General features: G+C 39.0%; 1 pseudogene; it reads left to right on the plus strand.

The window, feature by feature from the left end:
• Positions 1-6,367: 6,367 nt before the first annotated feature.
• LOC103724696 lies at positions 6,368-6,729 on the plus strand (annotated as a pseudogene).
• Positions 6,730-12,619: the final 5,890 nt, after the last annotated feature.

Below are 12,619 nucleotides of genomic sequence, written 5' to 3' on the forward strand. Positions count from 1 at the left end.
CTTGTCCATAACTAAAGACCTAAATGTCTTAAGCCCATGGAATATCCAACTAAAGTTAAATATTTACCATCTTAGAGCATACCCAATGATATTTGTATCCACCTCAATTGTTTGATATGACATTTCTCATCATTATTATGGATTTTACTTTTCTGAATTCCCATTGATTCTGTTTTTTCTTTTTGTTGAGACAGGGTGTCATGTAGCCCACAATGGCCTCAAACTCCTCCTATAGTCAAGGATAACCTTGAGCTTCTGAACCTGCTCTCTCTACCTCTGCATCTAAAGTGCTGGTATTGTAGGCATGCACTAACCATACCCACCTCTATTAATTCTTAATTGGAAAAATGTAGCAAAATAGTGCTACTGTGCAATAGACTGAAATGCTAATTTGCCTGCGCAATTTGTCATATGAAAAGTGGGTTAGTACTATTAGTGAAACACATGAAAAACATGTGTATTCCTGAAGTCAAGTATATGGAAATCAATGGTCACCAACATTAATAGCCTGGATCTTTCACCTAAACTCCACATCTGAACGTTCAGCTGCCTATTAGAAACCTAGTTGTCTCAGAGGTTGCCTATGAAATGGCCAAAATGAAACTCCTTTTCTACATAGTGCTCCTTATCAACTGGTACCTTCTTGTAGGTGGTTTATATTGAGTGATGCTGTGCTATCTACCCAATCACTCACACTAGAAATCTGTAAATCCCTTGGGATTCCTTCCTTTCTCTTATTTTTTTCACTAGTCTACTGTAAAAATCCTGTTGATCGTCCTTCCTTCATATACATTTTAGTTGATGTCTTCATATTTTGGGGGCCTCTGCATCTTACACCTGGATGACTGTTTTAGTCTCTTCTTTTTGCTGCTCATTTAAAGATCCTTCTCAGAAAACGGTTTTCTCATCCTGCCCAGCTTGCCCAATGGAAAATTAAGTGCCCTTCCAAAGTAGATCTATAGCTCTTGCTTAAAACACTTCTCTTGCTGTTTTATAGTTGCCTATACATTTTGCTTGTGTGTTTTGTGTCCTTGTTCTTTGAGTGTCTCCAAGCAGACACCATATCTTATTTTCCACTCATTTCTTAACACCTCAATATTCAATATATAACTGACTTTCAGCAAAATGTTTGAAGAACTGAAAGGAGACTTTAGCATTGGATAAATACCAAGATACTAGCTCTTTCAGTCAATTCAGTGGGAAAAAAAATCAGTCAATAGTTCTTGATGGCAAGTGAACAAATCAGCTAGTAGACTGGGATTTTTACCTGCTCACATTTGTGTTTTGGTATGGAAGCTTGCCAGCTGCTTTAACTGTAGCATATCAAAGACCTAAAGAGAGCCATTCAAGGAAGGGAAGTAGGAATTGATAGCAACGGTCAGCATTCCAGAAGCATGCCCACAACTTTTTCAGAAGTAACTAGAAATCAGTTGACATCAATAAGCATTAATGAAATTAGATCATTACCACTGCAGTAGATGTGGGTAGAGAAGAGAAGGGTCGTATTAGTATGTAAATTATTATTTTTGACTTCCAGTAATTGAACCATATGAACAAAAATCAAATCTCATACATGTGAAACATCCAGTGCCCTACAGAGAAGAGTCAATGCCAGGTCAATCTAGATGTATCAAAATTGCGTTTCCTGAAAGTATGGCATCCTACCTTGTGGCCATGAATGTTTACAGGTATTAACATTCTTTCAGTGTGCCTTGGATATGGTGCTGTGGGCTCAAACCTATCACAACAAGAAGAACTAAAATAACAATATAATTCTCTAACTGAAGAGATCACAGGCAAGGGAATTCAATTCTGCTTGCCAATTTTCAACACTATTCAATTCAGAGTTCTTTTATAGTGCTAGAAAACTAATCCAATGAGGCACCTTCCTTTTGATTATACCATGATTTGGTTCACAGACACTACTGGAAAGCTCAGCCCAGCCAAGGTACAGCATCCAGTGCTGAAATGAAAGATAATTTGCTAAATTTTAGTGCACTTTGATCACCTCGAAACTGCTGCTTTCTACTCTCTCTCTCTCTCTCTCTCTCTCTCTCTCTCTCTCTCTCTTTGCTGAAAGTGATATGGGAGGCTGCCTTTTCATTTCTTTGCATAAGTCATTATTGACCAATGCTAGCTACTCTGAATATTAGCAGTGATTTGGCCTTTTGGGGGGGCAAATTTCTTCCCTGGACTAGGGACAGAACACACCATAAGAGCCAGTTTAAATCAGAGACTAATTGGAAATTCAGTCCCTGGGATGCAGCCCAAGCTAGACTTTGCTGTATGATACACTGGCCACTAGCCACATTTCAGCCAAAATTCCAGCCCTTTAATTCAATTCACTGAAAAAAAAAATCAGCCAAGCGTTCTTAATGCCAAGTACACAAATTAACTGGGTAAGTAAGTGAGCATTTGAAATGTGGCTAGTTGAAATTGAAATGTGCAATAAGGATAAAATACTTGCCAGATTTTGAAGAGCTAGTATGAAAGAAAGTATATTATCACATTAATAATTTCATATTAAGCTGGCCGTGGTGGAGCACACCTTTAGTCTCAGCCCTTGGGAGGGAGAGGCAGGCGGATCTCTATGAGTACAAGGCCAGCTTGGTCTACCTACTGAGTTCCGGGACAGCTGGGGCTATAGGGAGACCCTGTCTCAAAAAGACCAAAAAAAATTTCATATTAATTTTATGATGAACTGATAACATTTTGGATATATTGTATTAAATGAAATATATTGCTAAAAATAATCACAGCATCCAGGTGTAATAGCACACACCTTTAATGCCAGCACTTGGGAGCCAAAGGCAAATGGATCTCTGTGTGATCAAGGCCCGCCTGGTCTACATAGTCGGTTCCAGGTCACAGGGAGATCCTGTCTCAAAAAGAGAAAAAATATTAATCATAACTCTTTCATTTCACATTTTTGTTGTTTTTGCCCTGCTGGAGATGGAACTCAGAGACTACACTGAGCTACAGTTCCAGGCATCTCACCTTTGTATTTAATAAGGTTGCTGTAAAATGTGACTTCCATTTCATTTCCATTGGTAACAACTGATATAGAATCTTGCGATGTGGAGCCATGAAGTGAACCTCAGGAATCAAGTTACTTTTGCATAGTCAAATACCTCAACCTTCATTTCCTTCACTATTTATTTCTGGTAATAGGGATCTAGTTTTCTTCCAGAGCACTGCGGTTTGGGCACTCGGGATATACATTATTCGCTTACTGAAGCTGGTGGAAAATGCTATTTTGCCAAATGCTGCTCTCCGGAGGTGAAGAAAAAAAACTTTCATTTCATCTTCATATGCCCAAATAAATCCCCCCTACTGCAACAAAAATATTGCAATAATAAAGCATTTGTGTCAACCTAAAAGTATCCCAAAGTCTTTTGCGCCTGAAGGGAGACCTGCTGCCAATAAGGCATTAAATCCGAGGGAAACATTTCTGCAATTACTGATCAAATACAATACAGCTAAATTTCACCTCCAGCATATCATTTTGATAATGGGTATGGAAATTATCCATTCAATAGCTATTCAAAAATAACTCAGGAAGATTGGTTACCAGATACTTCACAGACCTTCAGAATAATCCTTTCTAATCAGGCTGGTAGGAATTCAATAGGCAATATTTGCCTTGGACAAAATATCCTTTGGGGAGCTTGCAGGGCAGTAGGGCTGGCTTCTTCTCCTACTTGCTGTCCATGGGGTGAAAGCACAAACATGCAAAAATGCAAGGACTGTTTCTCCATAGACTGAGCTGCTGCCCAATACCCACCAAAGCTCAGCACAGACAGCTGTGCCTGCAAGTTAAGTGAGGTGCCTTAGTACTTATCAATCAGGAATCAGCGGGGCTTCTTGAGTTGTCCTCATTAAATTTAAAGTATATTCTCTCCCCAGCAGCAAACGTCTCCATTGCCATCCATCTCTGCACAGCCAATTTTAGGCAATCAAAGAATGTTGGCTTCATCACTGTCTCAGAACAGATTTCCAGCTTGACACAGCTCTTCCCAGATTCCCTGATCTTTGACAACCAGTAGCTATCTTAGTCTGGTTGCCACCAACCCGTCCCTTCTTCCAAGCCTTTTCTGATTATTTTGTCTTCTCACAATCTTCCATGGACCAGGTTGTTTTTGTTCATACAGGATGCCACCCTACCTGCTCCATAAGCAATATACCTTCATTTTTACCCATTTTCTGGTCCCATACATCCTACGTCTCACTTAGCACATGACAGATGCTTAACATTTTATGTCCACTTGCACACAAAACTCAATAAAGTTACGCTGTGTGATTGAAAAGATCTAAGTTACTAACTGGGATTAGAAAATATCACAGAAGTCCTGCTTAGTCATGTGATATCCAGACATGTTCAGCATATGCCTCAGTTTCCTTAATTATAACATGGGATAAATTATACCTACTTCCTTAGAGAGTTACTGTGGGACTCAAATGAGAGACCATAAGTACAAAGTGTACCACTGTACACTTTAGTTCCAGCGTTCATCAAGCATTTAACAAACCAGTATTTTGTGCAAGGCATAACATGAAAAGCTGGACCATTGTATTAACCCATCACTATAATAAAGTATCTAAGATAAGCAGCTTACAAAGAAAAACTATTTCTTATGACTCATAGTTTTAGAGGCTACATTATAGAATTCATTAGTCCTCTTGCTCTGGGCCTGTGACAAGGTAGAAATGCACAGATAAATGAAACTACTCATCCCATCAGCTATAAAGCAAAGAGTAAAAGAAGAGGCCAGGGTCTTACAATTCTCTTCTGGGACATTCTTCAAATGCCCTAAGGACTGTCCCTAAGGTTCTACACTACAAAGATTCTACTGCATCCTAATGCTGCCATCCTTGGGACCAAACCTTTAATACATGATCTTTGGGGGAACATTTAGGATCCAAACTATAGCAACTGGGAATGACAAACAAGGCCCACTTCTTATCTTCAATGAGCTCCCAGTCCGGGATGTGCATACACCCAGCCAACTCTAATAAATAGGGACATGAGCTGAGAATCCAGGAACAAAGTGATTCATTCTGAATTTGCGTTTTAGGGAGCAGAAGAGGGAAGTGAAAGTGCAGAGAGGAAGTAGAATCGTTTTCTTTTTCACCTCCTTCTTTCTCCTCCCTCCCTCTTTCCATCTCTCCCTTCCTTCCTTCCTTCCTCCTTCCTCCCTCCCTCTGTCCTTTTCTCCCTCCCTCCCTTCGTTCTTTCTGTTCTTTCTGTGCTGGAGACTGGACTCATAGCCTTGAACATACTAAGTACACACTTCATTGCTGAGATACACCCTCAGGCCCAGGAGGGTATGCTTTTATCAGACTAGTAGGGTGATGTGGGTTCTGTTAAATCAAGAATTGTGGGAAATGCAGAGGGAGAGTGTCAAAAGGCCAGAGAGACAGATGTGATAACCACCTGAACATCCAGAGCGGTTGGAGAACATGGTGATCAAAGACTGCAGGAAAATAAAGATGACCTTGGCTGAGAAAGTGGGCTGTGACTAGCTTCTTGCAAGCTTAGAATACATCAGAGAATTTAAGTTCAAGTCCCACAGTTGTGGGAAGACTATGGAATTTTTAGAGCAGTTCTACAGTTTGAGAAGCCCACTCTAGTGGTTGACTGGAGAAGGGAAAGTAGACAACCAGGGCTAGAGATAGGAAGAATAGGTAACAGATCAGTGTAATAAAAATCACGTAAGTCAAAATTTCCCTGTGGATTCCTCAGAGCTCCATTCCCAAGAGAAGCCCTTATGGATCATGAGCTCTGGAACTAAATGTTCAGTAGACGCTTAGTGAAAGACCAAAAAAACTCCAATCAAGTTTTACCTCTTCTACTGTCACAGCATGCTCTGAGCAGCAGGAGTATGGAGGAATTTTCTGCATCCATCAGCCAATCAATGTTTCAGTAGCACATGTGGCTGGGTGTCCTCTAATTCAACCCAACTGTAGCACAATCCTCCTGAACATAGCTTCCAATTTCAGAGGTTGAAGGCCTGATACTCAAGACTGGCCTCCCTCTCAGATGCCAATTACAAGGCTGGACTTCTGAAACTTTTGACAGATCAGTAGCACATCAGGGTTCCCAGAATTTCCTCCCAGGGTTTTGATTATTTTAGTAGAGCAGCTCACAGAACTTGGGGAAACACATTCACCAGTTTATTCTAAAGATTTTAAAGGCTTGGACAAAAAAAAAAAAAAAAAAAAAAAAAACAAAAATTTCACTTTGGGGAGAAGTGTGTTTCGGCATCACAAGCAAATGTCCCTAGAGAAAAAAATGCAAAGACGTCCGAGACAGAAGGGATACGCTAAGCTTCACTGACCCTTAGGACCACCTGGATCTACCACAACTATGAACTTGGAGCAGATGTCCAATGAGGAGAAGTTGAACCTGTACCTTAAGTACTACCTGGGTGGATTTGCATTCCTGTCATTTTGGTTGCTCAACATTTTCTGGTTTTTCAGAGAGGCTTTCCTTGCCTCTGCCTACACGGAACAGAGCCAAATCAAACGCTATGTCTGTCGTTCAGCTGTGGGCTTCCTCTTCTGGGTGATTGTCCTCACCACCTGGATCACCATCTTCCAGATCTATGGGCCCACTGGGGTGTCCTTGGGGACTACCTCTCCTTCACCATACCCCTGGGCACTCCCTGGCAACTTCGTCACAGGCTGGTGACCAGCTCTTTCCCCCCAGAATGGGCTTCTTTGCTCTAAGCTTGCTCTCAAACCCTAAGGACTGTCCCCCATGTCCCATCTGCTCCCATAAATGATCTTAACTTTCAAAAACAAAAAAGATTTTAAAGGCTTTTACAAAATCCACAGATGATAAAACACATAGGGTAAGGCAAGCTGGAAGGTATACAAAGGTCTCATGCCCTCACAGGGTTACCACCTTCCAGGAACATCTACTTCTTCAGTTGTCTGGAAGCTCTCTAAACATTGTTGTCTGGGGGAGGGAGTCTTTATTGAGGCTTCATTATGGAGGCATGATTAATTAGATATTAGATTAATGAGGCTATTGATAATCAAGCTCAGTGTTGTTTTTTCCCTCATCCCTGCCCTGAGGTTGAGAAGGTTAGATTGCAAGTCCCAATCTATAATCCTGCCCTGGTCTTTCTAGTGTCCAGCCCCCATCCTCAAGTTACCTATAGGTTGCCAATCATCAGTGAACTTATTAGCATGCAAAAGCACACTTACCTCTTTGAATATCTCAAGAATATTAGATATTCTATGCCAGGAAATAGATCCATGATCGAATATATGAAATACAAATTTTATATTTGATAATACACATTGCATGTAGTAGGTCCCTCTTGAGTTTTCATAAAATTATCAAATTCTTCTAGTACTGAAGAAGTCTTTGCCATACCTTTCATTTCCCTTTTTAATTTAATGTATTATTATTGTGTATATGTATGTGGGTACAAGTGTTCCTGTGTGGAGGTTGGAGGATAACTTCAGGAGATGGATCTCTGCTTCCACAGTGAGATCCAGGGATTGAACTCAGATCATCTAGTTGGCACAGCAAGCACAATTCCCTGCTGAGCCATCTTGTTGGCCCCACATCTAGCATTTCCTAACTTTAATTGGCCACAGAATTATTAGTTTTCTCCAAGAGAAGATCCTACAAAACCTGCATTCATCAATATCAAGGTTATAAAAGGCCAAGAAATTTTTACCAATTAGAGGAGACTGTGGAGATTTTGGCAACTAAAGGCAATGTGGTATACTTCACTAGAGCCTGGAACAGAACAAAAAGACAGAGGAAAACCTAGTGAAGGGACCACAGAGATGACTCAGCAGTTAAGAGCACCAGCTGCTCTTGCAGAGGACCCAAGTTTGGTTCCCAGCACCCACATAGTGGCTAACAACTATCCATAACTACAGTTTTGGGGAATCTTATGCCTTTTTCTGGCCTCTGTGGGTATTGTATGCACGTGGTGCACTTACATGCATGCAGGCAAAATACTCCTACACAAAAATCAAAAATAAATAATTTTTTTATTAAAAAGAAAAGAAAACCAAGTGAAATCCTAGCGAAGCCTAGAGTTTAGTTAACAGTATTGTGCTAATGATAATTTCTTAGCTTTTACAAATTTCCTATGGTATTATAAAATGACTATCAGGGGAAGCTAAGTAAAAAATGTATGCAAACCCTCTGCATTCTCTTTGTAATTCTGCAAATTTAAAATTAACTCAAAACAAAATGTCAAAAATTTAGTGCTCATCAAAAAATCCCTGAAAAAATGTGGTATAAATTGAAGTTTAGTATTATATTTCATTTTATTAAGAACTGGAAAGAAAAACGTTTCTTTGTTTTTATAAGACAAATGAAACACTTCCTCTAAATGTTATTTCTGATATAAATAAAACACATCACATCACTGGGAGCCAATAAATTCTAATCATTTTTTTCTTTTTGTTTTAGAAAATAAAACTGTTGAATGCTTATTTAGGAACACTATATTATTTTACTTTATAGTCTATTATCATTTAGGTTTTTTAGACAAGGTCCCAGAACCCAAGCTGGCCTTGAACTTATAGCAATTCTCTTGCCTCAGTCTCCTGTGTACTAGGGATAGAGGTATGTACCACCATGCCTCGCTTAGAAACACTAGTATATATAACCAAAAGATTATATTTTAAAGTTGGAAAACTACATGTAAACCTGTTCTACAACAAATAGATAAATTGGAAAATGGCATTTAACATGTAATATTCCAATTAGCAGCTAAGGTTGTGATGTTCAGTTCTATTATTATGTTAAGTGGTAGACAGGAAAGCTTAAGATAGTATTGTGGTCCATCCAGCAAGAACCTCTTCCTGCAGCATCCTTGGTATGGCATCCATGTCAGGCCTACAAGCACAGCATGTATTGACAGTCTCACTGGGATGGGAAACGGTATATTCTTCCATATGCACCATGGTAAGATATTAATAGCTTATGTCCTTCCTGATCCAGAGAAGCAAGGGTACAGGGACATTGTTGCTGTCTTCCCCACCTCAGAGCTGGAAGCATAGTTTGGCATATCTCTTATATTTTAATTTAGAAGTGATGACGAAATTCGATTTGGATGTCCTACATCTTGTTAGGCCCTCAGTTTAAAAAATTATGTATTATTTTTTATTTTATGTGTATGAGGGTATTATTTCCTGCATGTATGTAAACGTACCTCTGTCATGTAGTGTCCATGGAGGTCAGAATAAGAATTCCCTGGAACTGGAGTTATGGAGGATTGTTATCTGCTATGTGGGTGCTGGGAACTGAGTTCAGGTCCCCTGCAAGAGGAGCCAGTGCTCTTAACCACAGAGACATCTCTCCAGCCCCAGGCCCTCAGTTTTGAAAGCACATCTCCATCACTGTCATGATCAAAATTATACTCAACTTTACAGATCCACCACTCCTGGAAATTCGTTGACCTCAAGAAATGAATCATATATTCATACACTCAGCTAGTGAACAAGAATAGCATTCAATAGCTTACAGGGGATGTTTTGTTCTTAATGTCATTATGAATAAGTAAATACACTTAAATAGAAAATGGGTAGTCTTGTCTAGAAGCAGTCCTTTAGTTCCCTGGGTTCTTCGACGAAAGTAGGGCACTCTTATGGCTTGGGGATATGGCTCAAGTGTACAGTACTTGCTTAGCATGCATAAGGTCCTTAATTCCATCTCTCACAGACAAATGAATAATAAATAAATAAATAAATAAATAAAGTAAAGCACACTCAGAAACTGCATTCATCACAGCATCTACTCGTCATTATTTGGCTAGTTCTACCATAAAGGGAAAATTAATTAATGACCTCCACAGTTCAATGTGTAACTATCCTTCAAATGTATTCACCCATCCTTTGAGTCATTTTCTTTGTTGCTTTCCAATAGAAAAGACAACAGGATACATAGTCCTGTAGAACAATAGATTATTATCCTAATTATAGTTCCCTGGTGTTTTCTACACTTTTACCATTTTATTAAAAACAATTATCTGAGAAGAACCAATCTTTTGTAATACCTACCCTATTGTTCTCACTTCTCTCTGAATCTGATGAGGTCTTTTCAAAGGGTATTTTATTCATAATTATAGACTACAGGGCAATTGCTCAGAAACTGAGTCCAGGAAATATTTTGTTGAGATTAATTTTTCTTGTACGTCTTGATCCAATTATACATTTAGTGTTTTTAACTATTAGAAAATTAATAAACCTATTTCATTTCTGTGAACCAAGCATACCATTAGTAGCAATTAACATTAAAACATGATTTTAAAGAATGACTATTTTAGAAAAGTACAAAAATAATAAACATTTTTGCTTCATAAAATGAACCTATTTCTTCTATAAGTGAGAGAAAACATGCTTAAATTCAAACTTTGTATTCTGATTATTGTCAGCATTGACTATTTTATATACACTTTTGAACATCTAAAAAAATATACGGCATTGGAATTGTCCTTTTTTTTTTTTTTTAAAGAGATGAGGTTTTGAGGATGAAGAGATGGCTTAGAGGTTGAGAACACTGGCTACTCTTACAGAGGTCCTGGGTTTGATTCCCAGCACCCACATGGCAGCTAACAACTGCCCATAACTCCAGTTCCAGGGAAATTTGATGCTCTTTTTCTGACCTCCATGGGCCTTGCACAACACAGGTGCACTTACATACATGCAAGCAATACACTCATACACATCAAATAAAATAATGAATAAAATACTTTTTAAAAGAGATGAGGTTTTAAGCTGGAGTGGTGGCTCAAACCTTTAATCCAGAACTTGGGAGTCATAGATAGGTGAATCTATGTGAGATCTGGTCTACAAAGCAAGTTTCAGGCCAGCTGGGGCTACAGCAAAATACTGTCTCAAAAAAAGGTGGGGGGAATGGCATGTCGGGTTGGAGAAGTCAGGCTCGAGAGAGATGACTCAGTGAATAAAGGCATCTGCTGCCAAGCCTGATGACTTGAGTCCAATCCATGAAGCCTCCACAAGTGTGCTACATCCCCCACAAAATAAATAAATGTAATTTAAAATTTTTGAAAGAAAAAGAGATGAGACCTCGCTATGTTTCCCAGGTTGGTCCTGAACTCCTGGTTTAAATACTCATTTTTGTCTCAGACTCTCTAGTAGATGAGGCTATAGATACATGCTACTCTGTACCTAGTTTCAACTTTATTTTTTAAAAAATATTTATTAGCCAGGCGTGGTGGTGCACGCCTTTAATCCCAGCACTAGGGAGGCAGAGGCAGGCGGATCTCTGTGAGTTCAAGGCCAGCCTGGTCTACATAGTGAGTTCCAGGAGAGCTGGGGCTACAGGGAGACCCTGCCTCAAAAAAAGACAAAAATATTTATTAATTTTTATGCATATGGTATTGCTTGCATGTATGTATGAATATGGGCTGCTCCATGTGTATGCATTGTCTACATAGACCAGAAAAGGGCATTGGATTTCCTGGAACAGTTGCGTGCTGCCATGTAGGTGATAGGAACTGAACCCAAGTCCTCTGGAAAAGCAGCAAGTGCTCTTAATCACTGAACCATCTCTACAGTCCCTGAGCCGTCTTTAAAAAGTTAGGTTTTGTCAGAATACATCTGTATAAAGAGGCCGATCATATTAAGATGATGGACAGGCAACACATCTCAGGTAGCTGTTCAAATGACAGTGCCCTGCAGTACATTTGGAAGTAGAATCAAGACATAAGACAAAATTTTTTATTGTGCTTCAAAATAATTCATTTAGCAAAATTCCCAGCACATACACAGATATACGAGCATAACGAACATATAGCCATGTGCTTCATAAGAAGTTTTAGTCATAGACCACTTCTTTCGTCGTGGTCCCACAAGGATATATGGATCAATGACAGTTGTATTACTTGTATGAGTGCAGTATGTGATACCTGTATAATGAGAAGATTTCACTTAACAATGAATTTCTCAGAATACATCCTTGCATCCAAGGAATGCATATACTTATTATACTTACTGTCTTTACTATCTGGAAAAGACACCAGCATTTTCTATCATACCCATGAGGGAGGGATATAATCAGGGTATATTGTCTAAATGTATGAAAAATTTAAAGAATAAATAAAAATATCATTTAATGTAAAATAAATAATACTAAATAAAAGTGTCAATCATAGTTTCCTGATTTACTCATGGATTACGACCAGCAGATTAAGAAGGGTGGCTTTTGGTACAGATAGGGTAGGAGAAGGATCATCCTGAGAATGGTTGATGACAAAACCCTTTTTGGTCATTTGCTCTACATTTCCTTAGCCTGAGTATGTTTGTCAAGGAATCTCCTGGTAAACTGAGAGATGAGTTCCCTCCACTTAAGAATTATTGCTCTTGGGGCTAGTAAAAAAGCTCAGGGTGTGAAGGTATTTGCCACCAGCACTGAATAGTTGAGTTCAATCCTCAGTATCCACATGGTGGCAAGAGAGAACTGATCCCTGAAAGTTGCTCTCCGACCTCCACTCGCATGCTATAGAATTCACATATACATGTGTGCACACATTAACCCACACAAATTTAATAATGTTTTTAAGAAAAGAATAGTTGCTATTTATATTGTTTTCAAAGACTCCAGTTAATAAAATCCTTCCAA

The sequence above is a fragment of the Nannospalax galili genome, unplaced genomic scaffold, assembly GCF_000622305.1.
Source record: "Nannospalax galili isolate Female #2095 unplaced genomic scaffold, S.galili_v1.0 scaffold167, whole genome shotgun sequence".
NCBI lineage: Eukaryota > Metazoa > Chordata > Mammalia > Rodentia > Spalacidae > Nannospalax > Nannospalax galili.